This window comes from Anolis carolinensis, chromosome 2 (assembly GCF_035594765.1).
Source record: "Anolis carolinensis isolate JA03-04 chromosome 2, rAnoCar3.1.pri, whole genome shotgun sequence".
NCBI classification, from domain to species: Eukaryota; Metazoa; Chordata; class Lepidosauria; order Squamata; family Dactyloidae; genus Anolis; species Anolis carolinensis.
In genome coordinates this window covers 258,791,097-258,817,357 of record NC_085842.1, presented here as the reverse complement: position 1 = coordinate 258,817,357, position 26,261 = coordinate 258,791,097, and the positions used below count along the sequence as shown (strand labels likewise).

At 38.8% G+C, this 26,261-nt stretch overlaps 1 protein-coding gene and 1 long non-coding RNA gene across 4 annotated transcripts in view; both read left to right on the top strand.

Moving 5' to 3' along the window:
- chsy3 (chondroitin sulfate synthase 3) overlaps positions 1 to 26,261 on the top strand; it is a 173,144-nt gene that overhangs the window by 11,958 nt on the left and 134,925 nt on the right. The gene's annotated exons all lie outside the window — the stretch shown is intronic.
- The window catches only part of LOC134296648 (uncharacterized), a 33,787-nt gene continuing 9,141 nt past the window's right edge, over positions 1,616 to 26,261 (top strand). The window contains exon 1 of the long non-coding RNA XR_010003465.1: positions 1,616 to 26,213. This is a non-coding gene — a long non-coding RNA (uncharacterized LOC134296648). The remainder of the gene's footprint in view (positions 26,214 to 26,261) is intronic.

Sequence of the window (26,261 nt, the reverse complement as noted above, 5' to 3'; positions counted from 1 at the left end):
AATATCTTTGTGCCCACCCCAATTCTTATACTTAGTATGCTTTATTACTATACATTCTTAGAGGATCAGAGCTTGCAGCATTTATGCTTTTATTGAAAATATCCTGATACATACTTTAAGTTATATAGATGATTAAATTATTCATAATTTAGAGTTAGTTATTTGCTTTATAACTATAGTCACTTGACATTTAATTAGGATTCACACTGTTGTCATCTTGCATAATAGGAATGTTTTGGCTCCATGTCTCAGTGTGGATTTTACAAAATAGAAATACTCCCTGCTAATTCTTAAAAATCCTTCATGTGGTGTTTTCTGTAGCAGTAATGATAAACAGGGCCGGCCGGAGATATTTTTTGATGTAAAGCGGGGGTGCTGAAAAGCGCCCCCGCCACCGGCGCCCTGGCCCCGCCCAGCGTGCCCTGGCCCCGCCTCCCACGCAGCGTGGGAGGCGGGGCCAGGGCGAATAGTGAGGGGGCGGGGGCCAGAGTTGGCCCCGCCCCCCGTGCCCTGGCCCCGCCTCCCACGCAGCGTGGGAGGCGGGGCCAGGGCACGCTGGGCGGGGGGGCGGGGCCAGAGTTGGCCCCGCCTCCCACGCTACCCCCGCTCGCCCGTCTGGCCTTTTGTAGCAGGCCAGACTCAGCGGAGGTTTCTCCAGGCCGCGATTGCGGCCTGGAGGAACCTCCGCTGAGTCTGGCCTGCTACAAAAGGCCAGACGGGCGAGCGGGGGTAACGTGGGAGGCGGGGCCAGCTCTGACGCCGCTCCCCCCCCGCCCAGCGTGCCTTGGCCCTGCCTCCCACGCTGCGTGGGAGGCGGGGCCAGGGCACGCTGGGCGGGGGGGCGACGTCAGAGCTGGCCCCGCCTCCCACGTTACCCCCGCTCGCCCGTCTGGCCTTGTGTAGCAGGCCAGACTCAGCGGAGGTTTCTCCAGGCCGCGATTGCGGCCTGGAGGAACCTCCGCTGAGTCTGGCCTGCTACAAAAGGCCAGACGGGCGAGCGGGGGTAACGTGGGAGGCGGGGCCAGCTCTGACGCCGCTCCCCCCCCCCCGCCCAGCGTGCCTTGGCCCTGCCTCCCACGCAACGTGGGAGGCGGGGCCAGGGCACGCTGGGCGGGGGGGCGGCGTCAGAGCTGGCCCCGCCTCCCACGTTACCCCCGCTCGCCCGTCTGGCCTTGTGTAGCAGGCCAGACTCAGCGGAGGTTCCTCCAGGCCGCAATCGCGGCCTGGAGAAACCTCCGCTGAGTCTGGCCTGCTACAAAAGGCCAGACGGGCGAGCGGGAGTAGCGTGGGAGGCGGGGCCAGCTCTGACGCCGCTCCCCCCCCCCCCCGCCCAGCGTGCCTTGGCCCCGCCTCCCACGCTGCGTGGGAGGCAGGGCCAAGGCACGCTGGGCGGGGGGGGGGGAGCGGCGTCAGAGCTGGCCCCGCCTCCCACGCTACTCCCGCTCGCCCGTCTGGCCTTTTCTAGCAGGCCAGACGGGCCAGGGCGCACTGGGCGGGAGGCGGGGCACCGTCAGGGCGGTGCCCCGCCTCCCGCCCAGCCTGACGGCGCCCCCCCGGGCCTGCGCCCGAGGCGGCGGCGTCAGCTGCCGCATTAGTGGGGCCGGCCCTGATGATAAACACACTTTCCAGTTTGCTGTGGTAGGACTACCTTGTCCCTGACTAAGAGTTTGAATATAAAGACATGTCTTGTTCCTATACTTGGAAGAGAAAAACTCTAATCGTGTTCTTTTTAGCTGCATCTTGACTACGAAGGATGACTAAGAAAAATGAGTCACTAGCCTGTATTAGTTTATTTGATAGATGATTTCCCAAAATTAAATGCAAACTTCTTAATAAATGTGCCTGGGATCAAGAAGTTAATCCCCATAGCTTTTCAGCCAGATGACGTGTAGATTTTCAGTGGCCACTAATAACGTGGGGTTATAATTATTATTATGCATGTGATTTAAGTTATTGTGCTGATATTTTAGTATTAAAATATGCTTGCCCTTGTGTCAGTGTCTCATTAAGGAGGAAAAAAATCAATTTAAATAGGCAAATGAAAGAAGTTACGTGCCGTGAAACACAAAACACAGAAGAGTAATTGGATTTGTGCATTATGCAGCACATTTCAGCCAAAGGTTTATTTTAAAAAAAATACATGTAAAGCTTGTGACATTATGCTTTTCTGGAAAAAATACATTTTATAACTGTTTTGAAATGCACAGTACAATGTATTCAACAGAAAAACAGGCCATGAGTTAAAAGCGAGGTTGTTTACATAACAGTGATTCATTGAGTGGTCATCTGTTAATTCACACAACCCATATGTGTGAGTTCGCAGACTACCCAAAGAAATATAGTGAAAGATAAGGAATCTGTCATGACCTTTGTAATGGTTTATGTGGAATGCCTTAATTAGGCTCATGTCATGTTGGGTAAAGTCGAAGGATGTGAGTTGCCCACTGGAATGCATACTTTTAGTAGAACAGGTTGCCCACTCCCTGCAGCCCTTCTTTGCTCCCTAAATCTTTCTTCAGGATAGACAATGCACAGGGACATGCAGGTATAAAGAAGGAAAGTTTAATTGCATCAGCAGAAGTCATCTGATAGAATATTGCATTTTAACTTCTAACTTTATTTATTTTTTTTACATTCTAATCTAGTGTGACTGAATGATGATACTAGCATTATAAATTAAAATAAGTTGTTATTTCTTGATCTTGAAGACTTGGGCCTGAATCTAATTGCTGGATTAGACATAATGAAACAGTTACTGAATGGTAATTCAACACATACATAAAAACCAGATTCTTAATTAATTCAGACCATAGCCAATATATGAGGCACTCTGACTCTGTTTAGTGGTGTTTGCTTCAGAGATTTTGGAGAAAAGATGAGTTGTAAATAGTAACAGATCAAGCCTAAATCTGATTTTATCTCTTTACTATCAGTATAGCAAGGAGAAAGCAGATTTAGGCTCGATCTGCACTGCCAGATAATGCAGTGGTAAATAATATGGTAAGTGTCGACCTATGTACTACAGTTCAATGAAGTTCAAACTGAATTATATGGCTCTACACTAACCTTATATAGTAATGCAGTTAAATTGCCTGATTTTGCAGCGTATATCCAGGCCCAGACTATTGAGCTGTAGTTCTAAATTTAATTATTGGTGAGAACTTTGGTTCATGTTATTATTTTAAGTTAGGAATTGATAACTGTAGAAGGATAGGGGGCTATCTTAGTCCCTCCCTGGAGAACATGGAGGGCTTCCTCATGTTGTTTCAATAAGGCCTCTCTTTGGTCTGAACTGACTCAGAATGAGTCCAGAATGTGGTTGAAATTCCTCTTGTGTCATTTAGAAGATATTTTGGGACAAGTTTGGAAAATATTTTTTGTAAAAATTTTCTTTGACACCTGAGTTGGGGCAGGTAGTCTCCAAACGTGGTTTGCGCTTCCTAGAAGGCTTTTGGGAATATTTTGTGGCAAACAAAAGTTCCCTAAGCCAGGGCTTCATAAACCTTTCTACTCAGGACCCCTTTTGACCTGAGAAATGTTTTCGTGACCTCAGATATATTGATATATAAAACAGATATAAATTAAACATTTATGGATAAACAGCATTTGCAAAGCTTGCTAAATAGGCTGGTTTTCCTTTATGAAGTACATCTGAAGTGTCTTTTGCAGACTCCACTGTAAACATTGCACAACAGGTTCATGTAAATGTCTAAAACAGCTACTTGGTGACGTTCAGAATTTTTTTTTACTGTTGCTAAATTTTTTGGTAGGCCTCTGAACCCACAGTTTAAGAAGCAGTGCCCTAAGCAACCTCTAGTGAGAAAGGCAGAAGCAAGCTCCCTGTTGTAATCCTCCCTCTCATAAAAGATTGCTGAGCAAAGCCCATCAGTCAATTGATAGGGGAAACAGATCCCCATCACTTGCAGTGGCTGCTGCCTGATAAATGAAAATTGCTGGACTTTCACAGTCTCAATGTATTTTTTTTAACTAGGGGATACGTCAGAATTGTGAATATGAAACTTTTGTGTAATGTTAGCTTATATATTCAGAAGTGACTTAATTAATTCCAGCCGTCATTCCGATGTTACCTATTTCTAGTGGCTGAGACTCAGAGATAGTAGAAATATATAATTTCATGAACAGTCTGTGAATGTGAAAATAAAATGAAATCTGTATTGTCATCTCTGAGGCTTTGGTACAATGCTATCTACCTCAAAAATGAAAAACATGTTTTGTATAAAATCTTAATATATTCATATTGGCACTTAGTCTAAGTGCAAGTCCAGTAACTTTACCTTGGTTTCTTTGGGGGGCATTAACTGTGGGGATGTGTTATAATAAAATAAAATGCTTTAGGATGAACGTTCAAATAGAGAAGTATTTCATTCTTCCGCTTCTCTGCTCCCAGTTGCTTTCTGCTATACAGTATTTCAAATGTGTGCTTGCTGTTAGTGCTGAAGGATGAAATGAAGAAACACAAAGTGCATTCTGCCTCTGTTCTGAACCGTTCTCCACTAACATAGATTTTATCATATTAAAAGGACCCTGTGGGTAATACATTATGGTACAGCTCTGGGAACAATATCTTGAAGTGGGAAACAAAGTCCCTCAACTTTGACATCACAGGAAACTCCATAGAAAACTAAGGTTTGAATACAATTGGCATTATATTATTATTATTATTATTATTATTATTATTATTATTATTATTATTATTATTTATACCCCACTTTTTCTCTTCACAAGGAGGCTCAAAGCAGTATTTTAATAAAAAATAAATGGCATTAAAATTTCACAGTTGTAATCCATAAAAATGTAATCAAAGCTAAAAACTACAGTACCCCTAACCTGATCTTAAAAACCTTAAAAACAAGATCCAAAATTCACAGAACATCAATACTTTTATCGACCAACCAGAATGCACAAACACACATCTTGCTAGGTTTTGAAGCTCCACTGGGTTACTCATCAAGCAAAAGGTGTTTAAAAAATCATAGCAGAGTTTTAAAAAGAAATGGTGTTGAAGTCACAGGCTGATATTTTGTATTAGAAGTTGTTTCTGTTTCTCAGTGCAGGCCAAGAACACTGCCCTATTGGCTATGTGGGGGTTGGGATTATTTTACAATCATAAACTGGTTTGTATAAATTATAGTGCAATATGATGTTTAAATGGATAAACAACAGTTGGAGCTTTTGCTGTCTTTCTAAATGTGCTATAGAGACTAGTATGAACTTGTGAATTGAAGTGTTGATTGATGGAATGGTGAATGAAAGCCAAGAAGTCCTGGATTGGAAAGAGGTGGGATATAAATATAATAACAGCAACAACAATAATTATAATATCACTTATAAGCTGTAGTATTAAGTGTACTTACCCAGAATATGTTTATACACGTCTATTGTACACAGTAGGATTTAGATCCAGGAAACATAGATGGAATTGTTTTATAGTTCATGGGTTGCCTTTTGTACATTTGGAAGCACAGGATTTAATTGGGGAGCTTAACTATGCATCATAAAAGTCATGCTTTGCAAGGCCTAAACAAAGTACAGTTGAAAGAATTAATTTTCATTTTATTTTGCTCTGCAAAGGTAATTAAAGCATCTTGTTTAGGGAAAGGTTATTTTCAGTAAGCCCTGGGTTAATGAAATTGGTTCAGTTTGATATACCACTGACAAGCTGCTATTGCTTCTCATTTTTTGGATCCTTTCCCAGACATTCTGCCTGGCCATCCAAATAATGCCATCAAGCATTGACTTCTTAGAGCAAGCTGATCATAGCTATGTGCTGGTTCAAATGTAATGAAAAGCTATAGCTTACCATAGCTTTAGTGATCTCAGGCTTGTACCATCAATGATCAGTAATGTAAGTGGGCGTGTGAGTCTTCCTCCACTGATATGCTTGAGCTATGGGCTCCCAATAGCCTGTGTACAACACCTGTTCTCATTTAATAGCAAGAAAAAAATGTAAAAGCTTTCACTTCTCTTTCAGAATAACAGCAGTTTGCTGTATTTTTAAAATTCAGACAAACTGGTTCATCGTATTGTAGCTTATTAAAAGGAAGCACTTCAAACTTGCGGCAATCTTTCATGTACAGTAGAGTCTCACTTATCCAACATAAACGGGCCGGCAGGACATTGGATAAGCGAAAATGTTGGATAATGAAGGATTAAGGAAAAGCCTATTAAACGTCAAATGATGTTATGATTTTACAAATTAAGCACCAAAACATTATGTTTTACAACAAATCGACTGAAAAAGCCATTCAATACATGGTAACGTTCTGTCGTAATTACTGTATTTACGAATTTAGCACCAAAACATTGCAATGTATTGGAAACATTGACTACAAAAACATTGGCTACTAACAAATAGACTACAAATAAAGATAGAATTGCATAAAATGAACTTACAGTAACAACATTGTCGGAAATTAAATCTGTAAAAAGTTCAGTCCTTGTTGCCTAGTGAAACAGCTGTGGATCTGAATGGGAGGCAGACTGCGTTGGATAATCCAGAACATTGGATAAGCGAATGTTGGATAAGGGAGACTACTGAATTTCTAAATAATGTTTTATCGATGTACTAAGTCAGATGTAATTATTGTATAGATTTTATTGCACTTTGTATTTCTTTGTTTCACATTCTATTTTACCTACACATTTTAAAAAACAAACATTAATGATTTCTCATTAATATATTTCCTTTTCTTGCATATAATTTGGGGTAGCGGTTATGATTAATTAGTTGCAGTATGTAGTAGCTTCACATCTAGCACTATTAGACAAGCTTATATTTATTTGCTGAAAGTGATGAGCCACTGAGATAGTAAAATTCCTAACGAAAAAATCCTCATTTATATGCCAATTAGTTAATTCAAGATACATAACCCAACAAATAGATGAATTCCCCCTATTCCCACACACATCATGCATTTATCACCTGATATTTACTTTTGCTTTTATTTCTGTGATCTGTTTTCCCTCAGATAGTGATGTATTGTTTTGCTCAATGCACTAAGGTAGATTTACACTATTTTCAAAGCCATTTAAGTATTACTAGGGGCCCATTGAGACAGGGCTCAAAATGCAAGCGCCCTCGTGCTTTTACTGGAGGTGTCCAAACAACGCCTCTGGTAAAAGTGAATTAATTCAAGACAAAGCAGGAAAACCCTTATGTGTCCTGAATTAATTAGATAGCCCATTAGATCTGAGCCTTTCTGAAAGACTCAGTTCTAATGGGCTATGACCCCTATAGGGACAGACCCACAGGTAGTCGCGCGACAACCTAGGGGTTGTCCACACACACATCTCACCCCTTTTGGGCTCCTGGAGCCTAAAGGTGTGAGATGGCGCCTCCCTTCCCAACTTCCCCAAAAGCTTTAAAAATAAAGAAAATCTTACCAGCCTACCATTAGCCTCTCTGAAGCTTCCTGGAACATACCAATGATGCACCAGGAAGTGAGGGGAAATAGCTCCTCCCCCCACCTTCTTGTGTGTCATTTGTACCTTCCAGGATCCTGAAGAGGCCTAATGATGGCCCAGTAAGATTTTCTTTATTTTTAAAGCATTTTGCGGGGAAGGTTGGGATCGCCCCATTCCAACACGGTTGTTACCATGCTGGAATGTGGACAGGCCCCAGGGAAAGCCCAGGTTTGGAGGGTAGATGTATAGACTTTAACCTCCTTCAAAGTGGGTTTCTTAAAACCACTCCGAAATAGGTTTAATGTCTGTCAGGAACTGTCCTACGTTGGTTAAGTATGCTGTAGCCAACCTGTGACATACAGTTGTCCTTACTGTGGCCCAAGAGAGACCCAGCCCCATCTATGGGTTGCGGGTAGGATTGCCAGTTGAAAAACAGGGCATGACGCTTATTATACCTTTGTAGAAGAGAAAATTTTGACAGATACTACTTGATGTCAACATGGTGTAGCATTTTGTGTTTTGGACTATGTGAGACTCCAGGATTCAAATCCCCACTCAGCCATATAAACCTATTTGGTGATCTTGAACAAGTCATACCCTTTCAGCTTCAGAAGAAGACAAGCCTCCCTCTGAACAAATTCTACCAATCAAATCCTGTCAGAAATTTTCCTTAGGGACATCATATGTTAGAAATCACATGAAGGCACATGACAATAACCTTGCCACAAGTACAATCTCCTGAAATCCCCACTTACACATGACTCTTAAGACTACAATACATCTCTGTCATGTTTTTCAACTAATTGCAAGTAAGAATGTGTTTTGGCAAATGGCTTGGTGGGGATTCTTTAGCCTCTTTGTCAGGAACTCAAGAGCAACTTTGATCACTGTTTTATGTCATAAGACATGAACTGTACTTTTAAGGTTATTGAGTGTGTTCTTATGGTCATGTAATCTGAAAGTATATTGAGTGGGATTTGCAAACCAGAATTTGGAGACAAGTCGCTGATGATAGTTTGCCAGTTAAGATATCATGTGAAATACAGGAAATGGAGACGTTAATCCACAAAAAATGTTATCCCTATTCCCATTTTTGCCAAAAGGATGTGATGTCATTTCTTTTGGGCAGCAGCAGTCATGGCAAATGCACGCATTTATGACCTTTCACTTAAAATTCCAAACATTAAAATTGAGGATTTGCTTCTCCAAACTATTTTCCTATCTGGTTAAATGTAAAATTAGTTCCTGAATTCAAATGTATACTATAACTTTATGCTATAGTAAAATGCATAATATGCTATATTCATGATCATCATATTTGTATTTAATAAGTTTAAAACTTTATAATAATGCACTTTTTAGAATTATACTTATGTTCGTTGTGTATATTTGATTCTTGTGCACTACTAATTTGTATGTGTGTGTATCAGAGAGAGAGAGAGCTAGAGAGAGACTTAAATTAACATAACTAAAGGGGATATGTTCCCAACCTTTGCATAGATAAAAAAAATAGCATGCCTTATTGTTTTTTAATGGGATAAACAGTGGAGGTTTTGAGAAGATGATGCAGCTTGTTCTGGAAACCCTAAGTGAATAAGTGAAACTGTGGCTAAGTGAAACTGCATTTATTGGTTCAAACACATACATGGTCACATATTCCAGTTTGATGTCTGGTTCTCCAAACACTTTGGGCTAGTTTGAACGTGATCTGTTCTGCTTAAAGACTTTGGATTCAGCTGGATAATTTGCACAGAGTTAGAATACATCATTTCCTTGTTTAGAATTTAATAAGATATAGGAAAATAGCTTGGATAGTTTCAGGACAAAACTTGTATTTAAAATAAATGAATATAAGTCCTGTCTTGAAACTATAAAATTTCACTGAATGTTCTCCTTTGACTTGTTGGAGAGGAAAAGGGACAGTGTGTCCTGGGTCAGCCTGCTCAGCAACTGCTCTTGAAATGGAATAGACATTTAGGGGAATGGTTTTTTTTTTATTTCTTGTTAGTTGTATTAACATCCTGTCTAAGGAGCTCAGAGTGATGTACATGGAGTTCCTAGGCAGTCATATTTCTGGAATTTCAGTTGACCTACATCTGCTCAACTTTTATAGAGGAACACAGGAAATATATTCTTTCAATATGTGGATTGATTAATGATAAATTGCACACACACACAGAAAAAGGAATATAATTTTCTCTTAGGTGACACTGTATAATTTTATTGTGTATATCATCTTGTGTGTATTGACTCTATTTCTACTGTACCCAGTCTTCCTCCTTGCCTCTGGATTAATTTAAAATGCGATAGTATAAATGGTCCCTCATTTTGGGCCTGTCTGGGTGGGCCCTGAGTAAAGAAGAAGCAGCCTAAATTGTTACTGTTCCTACAGACTTTAAAAAGATGTTTTGAAAGTCCACCGCATATTACTGTTTGTTCAAGGTATACTATTTATATTTCAGGAATAAATCATAGGACTTTTTTTGGGAATAAATGAATGTGTGAGGAATAGTAGAATCTGCAAACTTGGGTAGAAAATGATGACAACTGCTTTGCACTGAGGCATTCTAGGCCTAAATAGGTTCCTGTCTTATAAATTGTGAAATCTCTTCAAAGTCATCATAGTTTAATATATTAATTTAAAAGGCTTGGAAAGTGGCACACATGAGTAATACAGAAAAAAGAAAATCTGTTACTATGGATCTATGCTCTTGAATTTTGATCCTTAGAATATTTGCAATTCAGAGCTATTGACAGTTAAAATAACACCAAGTCTTGCAGTGAAGTGATAATTTTGTAAGTGCTTAAATATACTATTTTCTCTCCTGGTGAAAGCAAAAAAAAAAAGGATTTTTCTTCTATATGTTGGCTTCTTCTTTTTGTTAGATGCCATGATCCCTCAAAATACTTGTTTTTGCTTTATTTGGAACACATTCTTAGATTCCTGTCTTTTAGGTAATAGCATCCAGTATATATCTAAGTGTTGGACTTGCGTAGTCGTGTGACTACCATGATAAATGCTTTGGAAGTTATGAATCTTAACTTGGTTTACCATTCAAGTTTGTTAGCTGAATTAAACCTTAGTTCCCTGGTTCAAAATGAGTGAAACCAGCATGCATTGATAGCAAGGGATGGATACAGGAAGAGTGCTTGTTCTAATTTTCCCATTGCTGGCTTTATGAATTGTGGATTGTGAAGACAGGTGATAGAAGTTTGAGAAATAACCAGAGTGATAGTTGTGTTCCTGTGGGCCACATGTGCCTTACAGGAATGTTTTATTTGCCTCCAGGATCCTCAGAGGCCTCTCTATTGCCTTTCTTTTTCACAAACAATGGACAGTCATGCTTCCAGAGCCCATCAATAAATGTGATTCTCTATTAAGTCCTTCTTGAAATCCACCTGTCCTTGCTTAGAGACAAAACATAATTTTAAGAAGACTAAAGTAATTTACCAATAGGCAATTATAGTGCTTCTTTAACTGCCATGGCAACATCCCATGTAATTCTGACATTTGTAGTTTAGGGCGATTTTTAGGGATCTTTGTGAAAAAAAGCTGAATGTCCCTCCCTAGACAGCAGTCCATAGGAAGCCGCCGGAACAGTTAAAGTGGAATTATAGTGCTATAATTATGTGGTGTGAAAGAATCTCAGGAAGTCAAAGAGCAGGGTAGAGCCTATTGATTTGTGGTAGCTGGAAATAGGGCAGATGTGGTCCCTGGGTCCTGTGCCATTGCCCACATCTGAACTCCATGATGATGTTGTTAGTACCTTTGTTTTGAATAATACATGTGTACTTACACAGCTTCCTTTTTAAACAGTGCCAATTTTAGTAATGCATTTTAATATGTGAGGGACTTCAGACAATTTGGCAATATTCAGAGTCTTCTTTCCTGGTGGCAAGAATGCACTGCTGCTGATGTTAGAAGCAAATAAGGTTGTTATGATGACTTCCTGACCTGGGGTGCCTTATCTGCCTGTTGCAGGGATGGTCATCCCCAGTGACAGCTGGAAATTCCAAAATGAGAAACATGATTATCAGAGAGGTGGAACATCGTTCTGAGCATTTCATGCTAATTGTGAAATGTTGAGGGAAATGGTTTTCTGATCTTGTCAGCCAAACAACTTTGTGGTGATTTGGTATAGCACAAATGTATGTTGGTTGGGACTGCAGTTTGTCATCTAGATGAACTGTAGGCTTTTGAAGTCCATCAGTTATCTACTATGATGGTTGGTTTTTCTTTGAGCAGAATAAGATAAGATTTCTAAATATGACATTAACATGAGGACCAAATGAGTCTCCTTCCCTGGTCATATTCAAAAAGAGCCTGGACAGTTGTCTGCTGGGGATGCTTTAGTATTGTGTATGGGTTTGAATCAATAGCTCATGGTACCCTGCCTAACTTTATGATTCTATGATATGGAATGGAGATGTATATAAGCTTCTTAACACTTAGCTAAATAAATAAAATAAAGAGTCCTGTAAGTTGTAAAGTTGATAAAAAAATGAAAGAATATCTCAGTGGTGGGACTTCATTAAGACAGTATGGAACATGTAACCATCTTAGTTATGTAGCTCCGTAGTGTCATCCTCACTTAGACTGGATCTACTACCAAGTACAGTAGAGTCTCGCTTATCCAACGTAAATGGGCTGGCAGAATGTTGGATAAGCGAATATGTTGGATAATAAGGAGAGATTAAGGAAAAGCCTATTAAACATTAAATTAGGTTATGATTTTACAAATTAAGCACCAAAACATTATGTTATACAACAAATTTGACAGAAAAAGTAGTTCAATACACAGTAATGCTATGTTGTAATTACTGTATTTACGAATTTAGCACCAAAATATCATGTTGTATTGAAAACATGGACTACAAAAATGTGTTGGATAATCCAGAACGTTGGATAAGCGAGTGTTGGATAAGTGAGACTCTACTGTAATGCAGTCTGAACCAATAATTATGACAGATTTATTTTGCATTAGATTTATAGCAAGCTGTTAAAAGAATGGTTTTATTATAAAAACGTAATATAAACAGCAATTTACATTGAGGAGTGTGATTTTTTTCCAGTCAGCATTTTTCTTGCTCATAATTTTAAATTGTCTGGCAAGGAAGAAGTTAAGCACGTTGAGGGACCACTATTTTGAGTTCGGAAATATATCTTGGCAGATTTAGTTTGGGTTCAGGATTTTATCCTGATTTCAGGATTTATTTAACATTAAACAGGCACACATGGGATAAAGTTACACATATCAGCATAAATTTTATTACTTGGCTCTGATCCTGTGTGGAATTTCAGTTAAACCTTAGAACTGCTTCACACCTTATTGAGCCCTATATGAACATTGAACCATGACTGCTACAGAAAATGCACCAAGTATGAAACAGGATCCTTTGCTCCTAAATATGTGGAGGCTCACAGTAGATGCACATAAGGACACATGACTGATTTGCTTCCCTTACGTAGCTGCTTCTCATTTACACTTCATGTGTTTTATTGAAGCAGACACTGAAGTAACAGATGTGCTGTGTGTAAAGACTGAATTGGATCTGGGTGTCCAGGTAGTTCTTCATCAGGACAGAGAACATTAGGTCACTTTGTAAGAACAATTTCTTAGTGTGATTTCTATATTAATACGTTGAACCACACAGAGGTGCTAAAAGTTTCACCTTTGCCAGTTATACATCGAGAGATCTCAAATTCAGAAATATTTCAACAATGTACTCTTTGTAAGTCAAGTTTAACTCAGTACCCTTGCTTCATAGCACTGCATAACATGATTTTGTCTCTTCATCTTTATTTATTTATTTACATATTTACAGCTTTCAGAAAATCCTGGCCTTTTGATTCTTTTCCTTTTGCCCAAACCAACACATTTAATATGGGTTTTGGGGAGTGAGTCAAATTATTTTTTTAAAAGACACAATGAAATATTTATAATTATAAAAGTAGTACATGGTAGTTCTTTGCACAGTTATTAAGTAGAAACGGGTAGAAATAGCCTCTTAGATAGAGTAGATAATATATGGATCACATGGTTATGTTGTGCAAAGCCTTTTCAAATTAATTTCCAGGCAGTTGCGAGGAGAGAGGAGAAGAATGTTACTTCAGCTTGTTTCTTTAAGCTGACCAAGAAGATCATTGATATTCAAAAGCTCAAAATATGTAACAGCTAGATGCACTGAAGGGTTTGCCAGATGTGCAACTTGGACATTTACCATTACGTTTGCATAGTCTGGTTGTTTTGTAGTATTAGATCAGGGATCCTCAAACATTTTAAGCAGGGGGCCGGTCCACAATCCTTCAGACTGTGGAGGGGCCGAATTATCATTTGAAAAAGAAATACGAACAAATCCCTTTGCACACTGCACATGTCTTATTTGTAGTGCAAAACAACAACAACAACAATGAAAGAACAATAAAATATTTAAAAATGAAAACAATTTTAACCAACATAAACCTATCAGGATTTCAATAGGATGTGTGGGCCTGCTTCTGGCCAATGAGATAGTCAAGTTAATTAGGATTGTTGTTGTTGTTGTGTGCCTTCAAGTCATTTCAGACCTTGGGCAATCCTAAGTCTAAAATTATTTATTTATTCATTTACTACATTTATTTACAACATTTATATCCTGCCCTTCTCACCCCGAAGGGGACTCAGAGCAGCTGTATGTACATACAATATATTATATTATTAACAAAGCACAATATTAGCATTATATATTACTATATTGAACTATACCACTGTACTGTAATATTATATGTAATATATAACATGTAATTAATATTATTATATGGTATTATTATTAGTATTACATTGTATAACATGATAATATATCAATATCATATGTATATATAATATATTATATTATTAAAACTGATATAAAAATATTATATTATAAATGAGGGCCAGGTAAATGACCTTGGAGGGCCACATCTGGCCCCCGGGCCTTAGTTTGGGGACCCCTGTATTAGATAATGGCACTACCAGACAAGCAGAATGTAGAAAATTGCATGGTTAATTTGTATTAATAAACTAGGAGATTTGATGCTACTTATCTCAGATAGTTTAGCGTGACTTAAAACAGTCAGTTTGCTGAACTGGAAATACTAATTGGTTGCAGCAATGTAGGAGAACAATACATTACAACCAGTGTTTTAAACACAGTTTTAATAACACACCTAGCCTTTAAAACCATAGGATGAGAGTGTGGTGTTGTAGCCCATATTTGTTGTTTTTAGAGGCAGACATTGATAAAGAGGAAACGATAAAAGAAAGCCAAAAGCTGCTTTCATGAGGGTTGGGATGCAGCTCATCTGAAAGTGGAAAGAACATGACTATCTCCAGAATCCTCTCAAGATCAGCAAGGGAAAACAAAGGGCCACTGTTCACTAACCCCCAGCTTCTCTCCCTGCTCAGTCTCTTTCTCCATCTGCTTGCTTCCCCCCCCCCCCTTTTCCACTTTCCAGGCTTGCTTGCTCGCTCTACCCATCCACTCATTCACCTGTCAATTTCTCTGCCTACTGGTTTGATTCCCTTTCCTGCCTCTTTCTCCACCTCCCTTCCTGCTTGTGAACATGGGGGACCTTGATGGCAGGCCTCACTTTCACCCCCAAGGACCAACCTTCTTTGCTGTCCCTTAATGTCTACCCCTTGTTCAAGGTCTCCTTAGTGTGTGTATGTGTGTGTGTGTGTGCGTGCGCACGCGTGCGGGGCGGGAGGGCAGAAAAAAAGCCCAGCAAAGACCAACCCATGCAGATGCAGGTCTGTTGCTCAGTGCTCACTAGCCCCTTCTACACAGCTGTAGAAAATCCACATTGTCTTCTTTGAACTGGATTATATGGCAGTGTAGACTAAAATAATCCAGTTCAAAGAAAACATGTGGATTTTCTGTTTTGATAACCTTGATTATCTGGCAGTGTAGAAAAGGCTACTGTCCATTTGAGTTTGTTGGGATGTCCAGGAGAACAATGAGGTCACCGAAGAGAAGTGATTGAAAGGTGGGCAAGGAGAGGAAACGAGAAGAAAGGTCCCTCCGGGCCAAAAGAGAGACCCACTGTAAGCCCCCCATTCATTCTTCTTTCCTTTTTTCTGAATTAAACTTGAGTGGGCATGAAGACAGTTGATGCTTTGGCTTTGCTGGGCTGTTTTTCTGCTCTCTCCTCCCATCCAGAAGAGAAATGAGTTCATTGACTAGAACTCAGCTGAGAGGTGAACACGGAGGTAAAGCAAGAAGGAAGGCCCTCAGGGATGATAGGGTGGTCTTCTGAAGTAGGTTAGGCTGAAGTCTTTTCTACACTGCAATATAATCCAGTATCTGATCCCAGATTATCTGCTTTGAATTGGTCTATATGGCAGCATAGACTCATATAATTCAGTTCAGACTTCGTACACTACCAACTATTCTTTTATGTGGCAGCATTGTTACAGTGTGGACAATCTAATTTGAAATATGCATGGGTCATTTTTAAATTAATGGATTAAGAATAGTTAAGACGAGCCAACTAGTATGATATAATAGTTAGTCTGTTAGACAGGGACCAGGAAAATTAGCACGTTTACAGAAATCATGCCAAGTGGATATGATAAGTTTTCCTCTGTTACTGCCTCTCTTCAATAAGACCTTATGCTTACAATGTGCTTCCTTTTTCTATGATTGTTGAACTTCATGTTTATGTATACATTTAACATATCAGTGATTGAGAGCGTATACTATTCTGCTCCAGAATACCTTTACAAGTTTTAGTTGAATGTTTTCTTGAGTTTTCTCATCCACTTTGGGGCAAAAGAATAGGGCCTAGGAGTTTTGGGTTCAGTGGACCATATGCCGCCTATAACTATCTATACTTTCCCTGTTAGGTGCATTAGGCTAAGAAGTGAAGTAAACCCAATATCTCTTAATAGCAAAAGTGTGTCTTATTATGTTTTGGGAAAGACATATTGATGATGCAATCAGATTAAAATAGGAATGTGTGCATCATTGTATTTTTGCTGGCTCTGACGGTATTATGGCTACAATACTACTTTTAAAAAGTAGTAAATATTTCTACAGAGGTGGATTTTTATGGTGAATCAAAACCTTTATGTGGCAGTAGTTATGTTTCTCTGTGGTTGTAACCTCTGTGATTGATATTTAAAGCCTTATTCATTCTCATTGGAAATTTTTCCCTACCTTGGCAAGGCATACACTTTCAGCATGAATGACATGGTTATCACAGTCACTTTTCCAGGAAGAGAAATACTCAAAATAAACTTGTTAGGTTGTAATGGTAGATACATTTATATTATTATGCCATAATTTAGTTTTCTAGTTTTCATTTCTTTAAAATAATCTTGCTCTGAAGAAGGAATATTAGAAGAAAGTAATAAATATCAAAAACAGAAAAGGATTTTGATAGTGTTTTCCCATCCAGACATGAATACTTTCCACCCAGACTGAGAATATAAATGCCTCTGTGTTGTTTGTTTTAAAGGTAGCATATAAGAACAGAAATGGCATGCTTGATAATAACCTTTCCTAAAATTGTTTATAATGGCTTATAGTTTCTTTTAGTCTATCAAAAGTTTACATACTAGTCTCATGATGGCAGTTTTTATATTTGCTTCCTAGAATAGAGTGTATTGTGTATACTCTGTTTTGAATACAGGCATGCATATAATCTTTAAAAGGGTCTATTCCCTATTCTCTGTGGATCTGTGATGAAGTATTTCTCTCCCTTTGATGGTAACAGTAGTTATGAAATCTCATCAACAAATCTTCTGCCTGCATGGGTATACCTGCTGTCAATAAATGAAGTTAGGTAGTCTTGGCATTCTCCCTGAAGCAAAACAGATTTACGGGCTTGGAGGAGATCCAGATTCATTGTTCATACCGACCCCAAAGATTTCTACCAATCAGTCTGCTCTAGAGCTTTATCTTGGCTAAGGTTACAACACAACAGAGGTCTTGAAGCAGTGTGATATTTCCTTGATACCTTTAGTTGGTAATCCTGATTTTTTTTGAGGGACCAAATGTTTTCTACCAACAAATTGGACAGTGTAGAAATTTACTCCTGAGGTCTCTTTCTAAATGTGATAGGCCAAAATGTACATTATTTAGTTCAGGAGTGGCAAACTTGAGCACTGCTGGTTTTGACAATCTGAAAAAGAAAGATAAGAGCCTAGCACAAGGAGAACTCAACATAGGACAGCTACATAAAGAGTGGTGGCAAAATCAGTAGTGGATTTGCTGCTTCCTTGGCAGTGGAGCTAGAAGCCATTCTTGCTTGAATTCTTGCAATTTATATGGAAAAACAGAAGGCTGGAATATAACTGAAATAACTTTGAAAATGTGGAGAGTGTGTAAGATGTTCTAAAGAAGCTGGTAAATGTCTTCTCACATTTTCATAAGAATGCTTAACAATAGCACAGAAAATCTGATGAACATTTAAATTGGAGTGTATACACTGCAATCTATGTGTGTGGGAGTTGATCATATTTCAGGAAATTATGCAGAAAGACATGAATTTACAGAACAATCAAGATGAATCAAAATTATTTAACACCTTCCTTCCCCTGCCATTCAGTCTTTCTATATGAGGATAACAAAAATTGACATTAAACCAGCAGGACATGCGGAATTGTTTAATTGCTCTGTCTGACATCGGATCTTTTTACACTGACCACTAATGCAAGGCCACTTAGCATATTTTTTTATTTATTGTATCAGAAGTGAACCGAGGGTACAGTTGTAATGCATTTAAAACACAAACAAAGTTAAAAACCTGTCATTATACGAAATGTCCTTTGACCAGTAGCTGGCCACTTGGGAGTGCCTCTGGTGTTGCTATTAGAAGGTCCTCCATTGTGTATGTGGCAGGGCTCAGGCTGCATTGTAATAGCTGGTCTGTGGTTTTCTCTTCTTCACACGCACATGTCATGGACTTTACTTTGTGGCCCCATTTCTTAAGGTTGGCTCTGCATCTCGTGGTGCCAGAGCGCAGCCTGTTCAGTGCCTTCCAAGTCACCCGGTCTTCTGTGTGCCCAGGAGGGAGTCTCTCATTTGGTATCAGCCATGGATTGCGGTTCTGGATTTTAGCCTGCCACTTTTGTACTCCTGCTTGCTGAGGTGTTCCTGCAAGTATCTCTGTAGATTTTAGAAAACCATTTCTTGATTTAAGGTGTTAGCGTGCTGGCTGATATCCAAACAGGGGATGTGCTCAGATAGCAGCTGGATATGGACTCCCTCAACCAGCCGCCTCCCGCCCCCCATATTATGGCTGTTCCAGCCATGACACATCACTTACCTGATCCTCCATGCTGTTTGACATCAGGAAAGCCTCCTTTTTGCCTTTACCTCCTTTTTCAGCACCAGAACACCCAAGAGAAGTTGTTGCTGGGGGAGACAGGGGATTGTCATCTTGTGTACCTGGACCACCTGAACTGGAAGGACTTAGGATGTCAGTCAAGACAGCTGTGGCTGGAACCAGCACAGCTGTCTTGACATCCCTAAAGTCTGAAGAAAGCCCAAATTCTGGATCCGGATTCAGACTTTCCCCCAACTTAGCCTAACACAGGGCAAGGCCATGTTAAGGTGGCCTTGCCCAGGTATGGCCAAATCAGCCCTATGTGTTTAGCCTCTCCAGGGCTAATCTGAGTACACACTGACCGAAAGTAGTCAGTGTAGATGAGCACTTAGATGCTAAAAACAGATAGTCTTATAAATGTATTTAAGCAATACCCATACATTTTCTCAGTGTATGCAACATATCAAACAAAATTTATTGCAGTTAGTATCCAGCTTGAGGGAAGAGAACCATCATGGGTAAGAGAGTGTACATACATTATTGCCAGGTAATCAATAGATTTGAGATCATTTATTTAAATCTATTAATCTTCATTTTAAAAAGTATTTTATTAAGTTTACAAATGTATAATAGAAGAGCAAAACAACAAAAAAACAGCATTCTTTATAACTAATACTGTAATAATCCTAAAGTGCAAGCAAAGGAAAAAAGAATAAAAAGCACTTTTGATCTGTATATGAGCAGGTATATGTAACACCCCTATCTCACCCTCTCTAGTTTCTCTGTTACATATGTCTTTCTTTTCCCCTCCCAAAAAGAAAATATTAATAATGAAGTCAGAAAAACAAATAATCCCTATCTTTTCTCAAAAAGTCCATAAAAGGTTTCCACACTTCAAGAAATCTTCCTAAGGACCTATCTTGAATTAAAACTCAATTCTTCCATTTCAGCTAAGCCTATCAACCTGGTTATCCACTCATCAGTGGTTGGTATTGCTGAATCTTTCTATTTCTGCACATATGTCAGTCTTGCTACAGTATTCATATATTACAATAATCTTCCATGTTTTTTCTTCTGGCTTTAGATCCTCGGGTCCCAGGCATAATTTGGCCATCTGCAACAATATATGTAATTGTGTCCAAAATTTTACAGCTTTCTCACAGGTCCACCAATCATGATAAAAAGTCACTTCTTGTTTCCCACACTTCCAACAAGTATTAGCAACATCTTTATGTTGTTGTACTAGGCAGTACAAACAGCAGTCTCACATTTTTCTGGGCTTAATGAGCCCATAAAACAAGCTGCCATATAATCCAGTTCAATGTGAATTTTATACAGCTGTGTGGAAGGGGCTCCAGTCGGGATTTCTGTGAGTTATAGTTACGAGTAAGAGCATCCACTATGGTTTGAAGTTCTAGAAGTATGTTGTTGTTTTTTGTCTTCAAGTCATTTCTGATTTATGACAACCCTATCATGGCAGTGTTGCGGGTGGATGGGGTTAACATTGCTTTCCTCTGAAGTTGGGATTTTGTATAGCTGAATTTGAACTCTAGTCTACTGGAGTCTAACAACATACTGGCTCTAGAGGTTTACCGGCAGTGTTCGAGTTACAAACATCTGACTTACAAATGACTCATAGTTCAGAACAGGGATGAGACAACAGGAAGCGAAAGAAATCTACTCCTCAGAAGGGAAATGCACTCCTGAAAGAGTTATCATGGGGAAAAGCTTTCTCACCAAGCGCCAAATTTTTTCAAAATCCAATTATCACAGGGACAGAAAGTGGGGTGAAATCTTCAGAACAGGAGCACATATAGCAAAACAAAACTACAGAACCTATCTTGTTCACAACTGTAATGGAAGAAAGGATGACTCAAACAATTACCGTCCAGTCAGCCTCATGTCGATAAGGATCGTTAAGGAAGTGGTCTGCTAACACTTAGAAAGGAATGTGCTCATCGCTAATAGTCAACATTGATTTATCAAGAACAAGTCATGCCAGACTAATCTGATCTCTTTTTTGATAGAGTTACAAGTTGGGTAGATGCAGGAAATGCCGTGGATGTATCTGGATTTCAGTAAGGCCTTTGCCAAGGTCCCTTCTGGCAAACGAACTAGTCAAATGTGGACTAGACAAAACTACAGTTAGGTGGATCTGTAATTGGCTAAGTGAACGAACCCAAAGGGTGCTCACCACTGCGTCTTCTTCATCCTGGAAAGAAGTGACAAGTGGAGTGCCACAGGGTTACATCCTGGGCCCGGTTCTGTTCAACATTAATGACTTTGATGAAGAGTTAAAAGGCATGATCATTAAGTTTGCAGACAACACCAAATTGGGAGGGATAGCTAATACTCCAGAAGACAGGAGCAGAATTCAAAGCGATCTTAACAGATTAGAGAGATGGGCCAAAACTAACAAAATTAAGTTCAACAGGGACCAATGCAAGATACTCTACTTAGGCAGAAAAAAATGAAATGCAAAGATACAGGATGGGGGACACCTGGCTCAACAGCAATACATGTGAAAAAGATCTTGGAGACCTAGTGGACAACAAGTTAAATATGAGCCAACAATGTAATGCGGCAGCTAAAAAAGCCAATGGGATTTTGGCCTACATAAATAGGAGTATAGTGTCTAGATCCAGGAAAGTCATGCTACCCCTCTATCCCGCCTTGGTCAGACCACACCTGGAATACTGTGTTCAATTCTGGGCACCGCAATTGAAGGGAGATTTTGACAAGCTGGAAGGTGTCCAGAGAAGGGTGACTAAAATGATCAAGGGTCTGGAGAACAAGCCCTATGAGGAGCAGTTTAAAGAGCTGGGCATGTTTTGCCTGCAGAAGAGAAGGCTGAGAGGAGACATGATAGCTATGTTTAAATATGTGAGAGGAAGTCATAGGGAGGAGGAAGCAAGCTTGTTTTCTGCTGCCCTGGAGACTAGGACACGGAATAATGACTTCAAACTACAGGAAAGGAGCTTCCACCTGAACATTAGGAAGAACTTCCTCACTGTGAGAGCTGTTCGGCAGTGGAACTCTCTGCCCCGGAGTGTGGTGGGGGCCCCTTCTTTGGAGGCTTTTAAGCAGAGGCTGGGTGGCCATCTGTCAGAGGTGCTTTGAATGCGATTCCCTGCATCTTGGCAAGGAGTTGGACTGGATTGCCCATGAGGTCTCTTCCAACTCTATGATTCTATGATTCTATAAAAAGTTTTACTTCAGAATTATTTGTGTGCTTTTGTTTTCTAACTGTTTAACTTAAAAAAACATAATTGCATGTTTCCTTGATCTAGCAGAACTCTAAAAGGGAGCAGTCACTTAAATTGTATTGTATGAATGTAGTTTGGTGGAATTTTAAAGGACGAGAGATGTTGATGTTTGGGACAGATAGTTTCTGACAGATGGCAATATTCTACAGTAATCATGGCTCATTCTAGCAAATGTGCCATGACTGCAAAGAGATTGGTAAACTGCTTGAAAGTATGCAGATACAGATCTGACCATCTCTAAGGTCAAAATAGCTATGAATGACTCAAATAAAATAAAATAGTTATGTGTTACAATAAACTGTAGAAATCTGTGAAAGCAGGATAAATTACTCTGTTAAGCTTAAATTTGATTAAGATTGGATATTAAGAGGGCAAATGAGGAACAACAATACAAATCGTACTTACACTTATGTGGACAGGATATTAAAGAGATTTGGGGAAACTCCATTTAAACAGCTCAGCTGATCTTGATAGTAGCCAACCTCCAAGGAATTAAAGGAATTATCTTGTGTACTTATGAAAAGTCATGGAACAGCAGATGGCATTTGAAGATTGGGAAGAAAAGCCCCAAATGTATTGCTGTTCAAAAAAGAAGGCAGAGTGAACCAGATGATATTTCATTATTAAGTCCCTATCTTGATTTCTTTTGTAATCAAAAGCAAATGCCAAGAGACAAGTCATGTATAATCATAATGTTTTTAAGTCATGAATAAAAGCAAGGAACTTGACTTGACAGTTAAATAAATATTGAAAAGGAATATTCACAGTCAAGCTCAACCTAAACACTACCATGGTTCGTACTGATACTACCAGAATACATACATCTGTTTTATTGTTTTATGCTAGCCAGCCACTACCCTAACCAAAATAGCTTGCTCAAAGAAGAACCCTGTAACAATATGAGTGTTTGGGGGAAGAATGGGAAGGGCAGCTTCTAGTTGAAGATAGACTGTAAATGAAAGCAATGTAATTGAGCAACAGGGAATGCTTTAAAAAGAAGAGTACCTTGAACTTGGATGTATTTGTATGAATTTTATATGTTGTGTGCCACTTTGAATCTCACCCACAGGAGAAAAGCGGGTTAGAAATGAATTAATAATAATAATAACAACAACAACAACAACTACTTGTGTATGAAGCAGAATAGGAAGCCATTATGGACTCAGAAACGGAAGGAACAATCGGGTAGCAGGAACAACAGTTGTATTTCTCTGTGGATCAGCAAGATGGGTGTCGTCTTAGCCTAGATTCGAGTTTTCCAAAGTTTTAAAATGAGCTTTACCATATGTTTATGAAAGAAAGATTATTTCTCTCAGATGGTGAAAATGCCAACAATATAGAGCTTGGCTGGGATGGCTTTTAAGCAGAGTCTGAATGGCCATTTGTTGGGGATGCTTTGAATGGCAGGGGGTTGGACTGGATGCCCCATGAGGTCTCTTCCAGCTCTATGATTCTATGATATGCAAATAGTTTGTATGTGTTCAGAGTTAAGAGACTTTATTCTCTCCTATGGAAATGTGAAAAGGGGAGGGACTGAGTTTAGTAATAACATTCCATATTTAGTTATTTAATAACAGCTCCTGCATGCATTACCAATATCAATTAGTATGGTTTCAACACTGTCAATGCCTATTTGATACAATGACTCTACAACCACTACTACAGTATCAATGGCATTTGGCTACATAGGAATGTAAGTGTGAAAGTGCTTATGCTCTTATGTTCTGTTTGCAGTCTTCCCAGAAGCATCTAGTTGGTTGCTATGGGACTAAAATAACAGACTGGACAAGCTTTTGACCTTGTTCAGCTATTACATTCTTATTTCAGTAGCAAAATATTGGATTAGAGAAGAGAAATGCTGGGTACAGATGCGGAAATGTGAATCTTTTGAATAAAGCAGTTGATAGTCTTATAAATAAGAGAACAAATGTTGTCACCCAGGAAAGATAACAGAAGTGAAGAGTTGGTGTACCCTGAGTCCTGAAGGGCCAGACAGGAAGACATTATGTTAAGCCAGTGATTGAAGAAACGGAAGAAAAGAGAAAAAGAAGAAAAAGAGAAGACTGGGAGCTGTCAGTCAAAAATTAATTTTCAAAAGAAAAATTATCCCTTTCTCACACACACATATTAGACCGTGGTGAGAATTAAACTGTATCAAAACGAGTTTCTACCAGAAATATGCTTATTCATGTGATCAGTCTGCATGCCTCTTTTGATTACGTGCGCAAAGGGCAAGGGAAATAATAGCAGTCTTCCTTTTTTTTAAAAAAAAAAGAGAGAGAGGATTGTACTAAGATTTCATTATTATAGTTTATAAATCAAACAATGATTACCTGAACTTAGAAATAAACTTTCTCTGTGGAATTGTCAAAATATTTTTGCATCTTTTTGAGATTTAATACAAATTCAAAATATACTTTTGAAGGCAACATCTATGTTTCTCACATCATACTGCACACAGTCAACTAGCATTTAAACAAGTGCTTTGAAATTTGTTTCAGTTTGTTTCATCTTTAATTTAAACAGATAAACAAGTACCCACAAACTCTAAGGGCATTAAAACAACTTCACTGTAATTTTGTGTTATACTATACTGTATATATACTTTACATTCTTATCTTCTAAGATGGTAACATTCAGTTCAGTTATCTTTTTAAGCCTGCAGTCTTTTATCTATCCCAATTGGAATAGATCGTCTGAATAACTGGCATTAAAACTTTTATGGGGGTTTCTTCATTTGAACCAAGAGTAAACAGTTATGTACATTCTATTTAAATTATTACAAAATTATTTTAGTAGTGAACAAGTGTAGAGTGCTACAGACTGATCCTTTTGTTTCTTATGAGTCTCATAGCTGACAATGTCATCATTTGTCAGATAAAATACTGCAGAAATTGTTCTGTTTTTATAATGGCGGTTAATGTCAGCTTTTGACTTTCCTGTTAGATGTATTACATTTCTGAAGCGGAGAGAACTTAATCTGTCTCATATTTTACTGATTACAGGAACAATGTAACTGTGATGCTTTCAATTTATTTTAGAAAACTTGTAGTCAGTCATCTTCCATGAAAGAAAGAAAAAGCCCCATATATGGTGTAATTCTTCACGCAGCCATTTGTGTCTTGTGCAACATATATTTGCCTGTGTAAATTAGCTGCTTTTTAGTGTTGACAGCCAAGGGAATTTAGGCCAGTTGTCAACATCTTTATATAATTCTTATTACATAAGTAATAATACGATCAACATTAAATATTAATATAATACAAAATGGATTTAAGTACTCATAAATTGAAGCCTCTGTATGAATGCATAGTGCAAATGACTAAATATTTTATAAAATACTTCATTAAATATGTTATAATTACAGTGAAAAAAATGAATTATTTCAACCGTTTATAACCAGAAATAGGACTATATTTTTTTCTTGGGAAAATAATGTTATCAACTACACTTCTACAAATGGGATTATATCACAACAGAAGCGGCAAGGGGATGTGTGAGGAGTGGTGATAAAACTCAGACCCATTACTACCATAAAGCTTTCTCAGAGAGTGAACATTCAAGCCCAGTTCCACCATGCAGCACTCTCTAGGGTCTTGTACAGCTCGCTGTGAGCACCTGCCGTGAGCTCTTATTTTAAAGAAACCTTTTTAGTGGCTCTTAATGAGAGTCATTCTTTTTCCAACACACTGCTTAAAATTGAGAAGTTGAATCACTTTTAACACTGGGAAGAAAGCTTTTAAATAGAAAATAAGAAGAAAAGAGGCAGGGAATTCAAGAGACCAGATTAGATTTGGGGGATTCTGCTTGGAAATGACCCTTTCATGAAAACTTGGGGAACCCTCACATCACTCACTTCCCTTATCCTCCATACAAATTAAGTGAAGATGTTGGTCATGTATGCATATTTTATATCTATGTATCCAAAGTGGCAGGAAATCTGCTCTGAAGTTTTGGTTGAACTTCAGTAGAACTGCCTATGGTGCTGAATTCAGTTCCCAATACAGGTTCAGCACCTTGGATAGCTTCTTTAACATTAATACTAACTGAAGTAAATGCTACCAATCACTTATTTCTGTGTGTCTATGTAAAATTTGCACATATTTCTGTATATAAGTGCGCACACACACAGCCACCTGCTAGTAGTTAACACATTAACTTTCACTGCTATAAATACGTAATATCCTATTTTGTTAACCTGTGAATAGAGCTGTTCCTATTATTCTCAGAAAGTGATTATCAGATGTTTGCTGCTTATATTTATTCCATGTCAATACAAA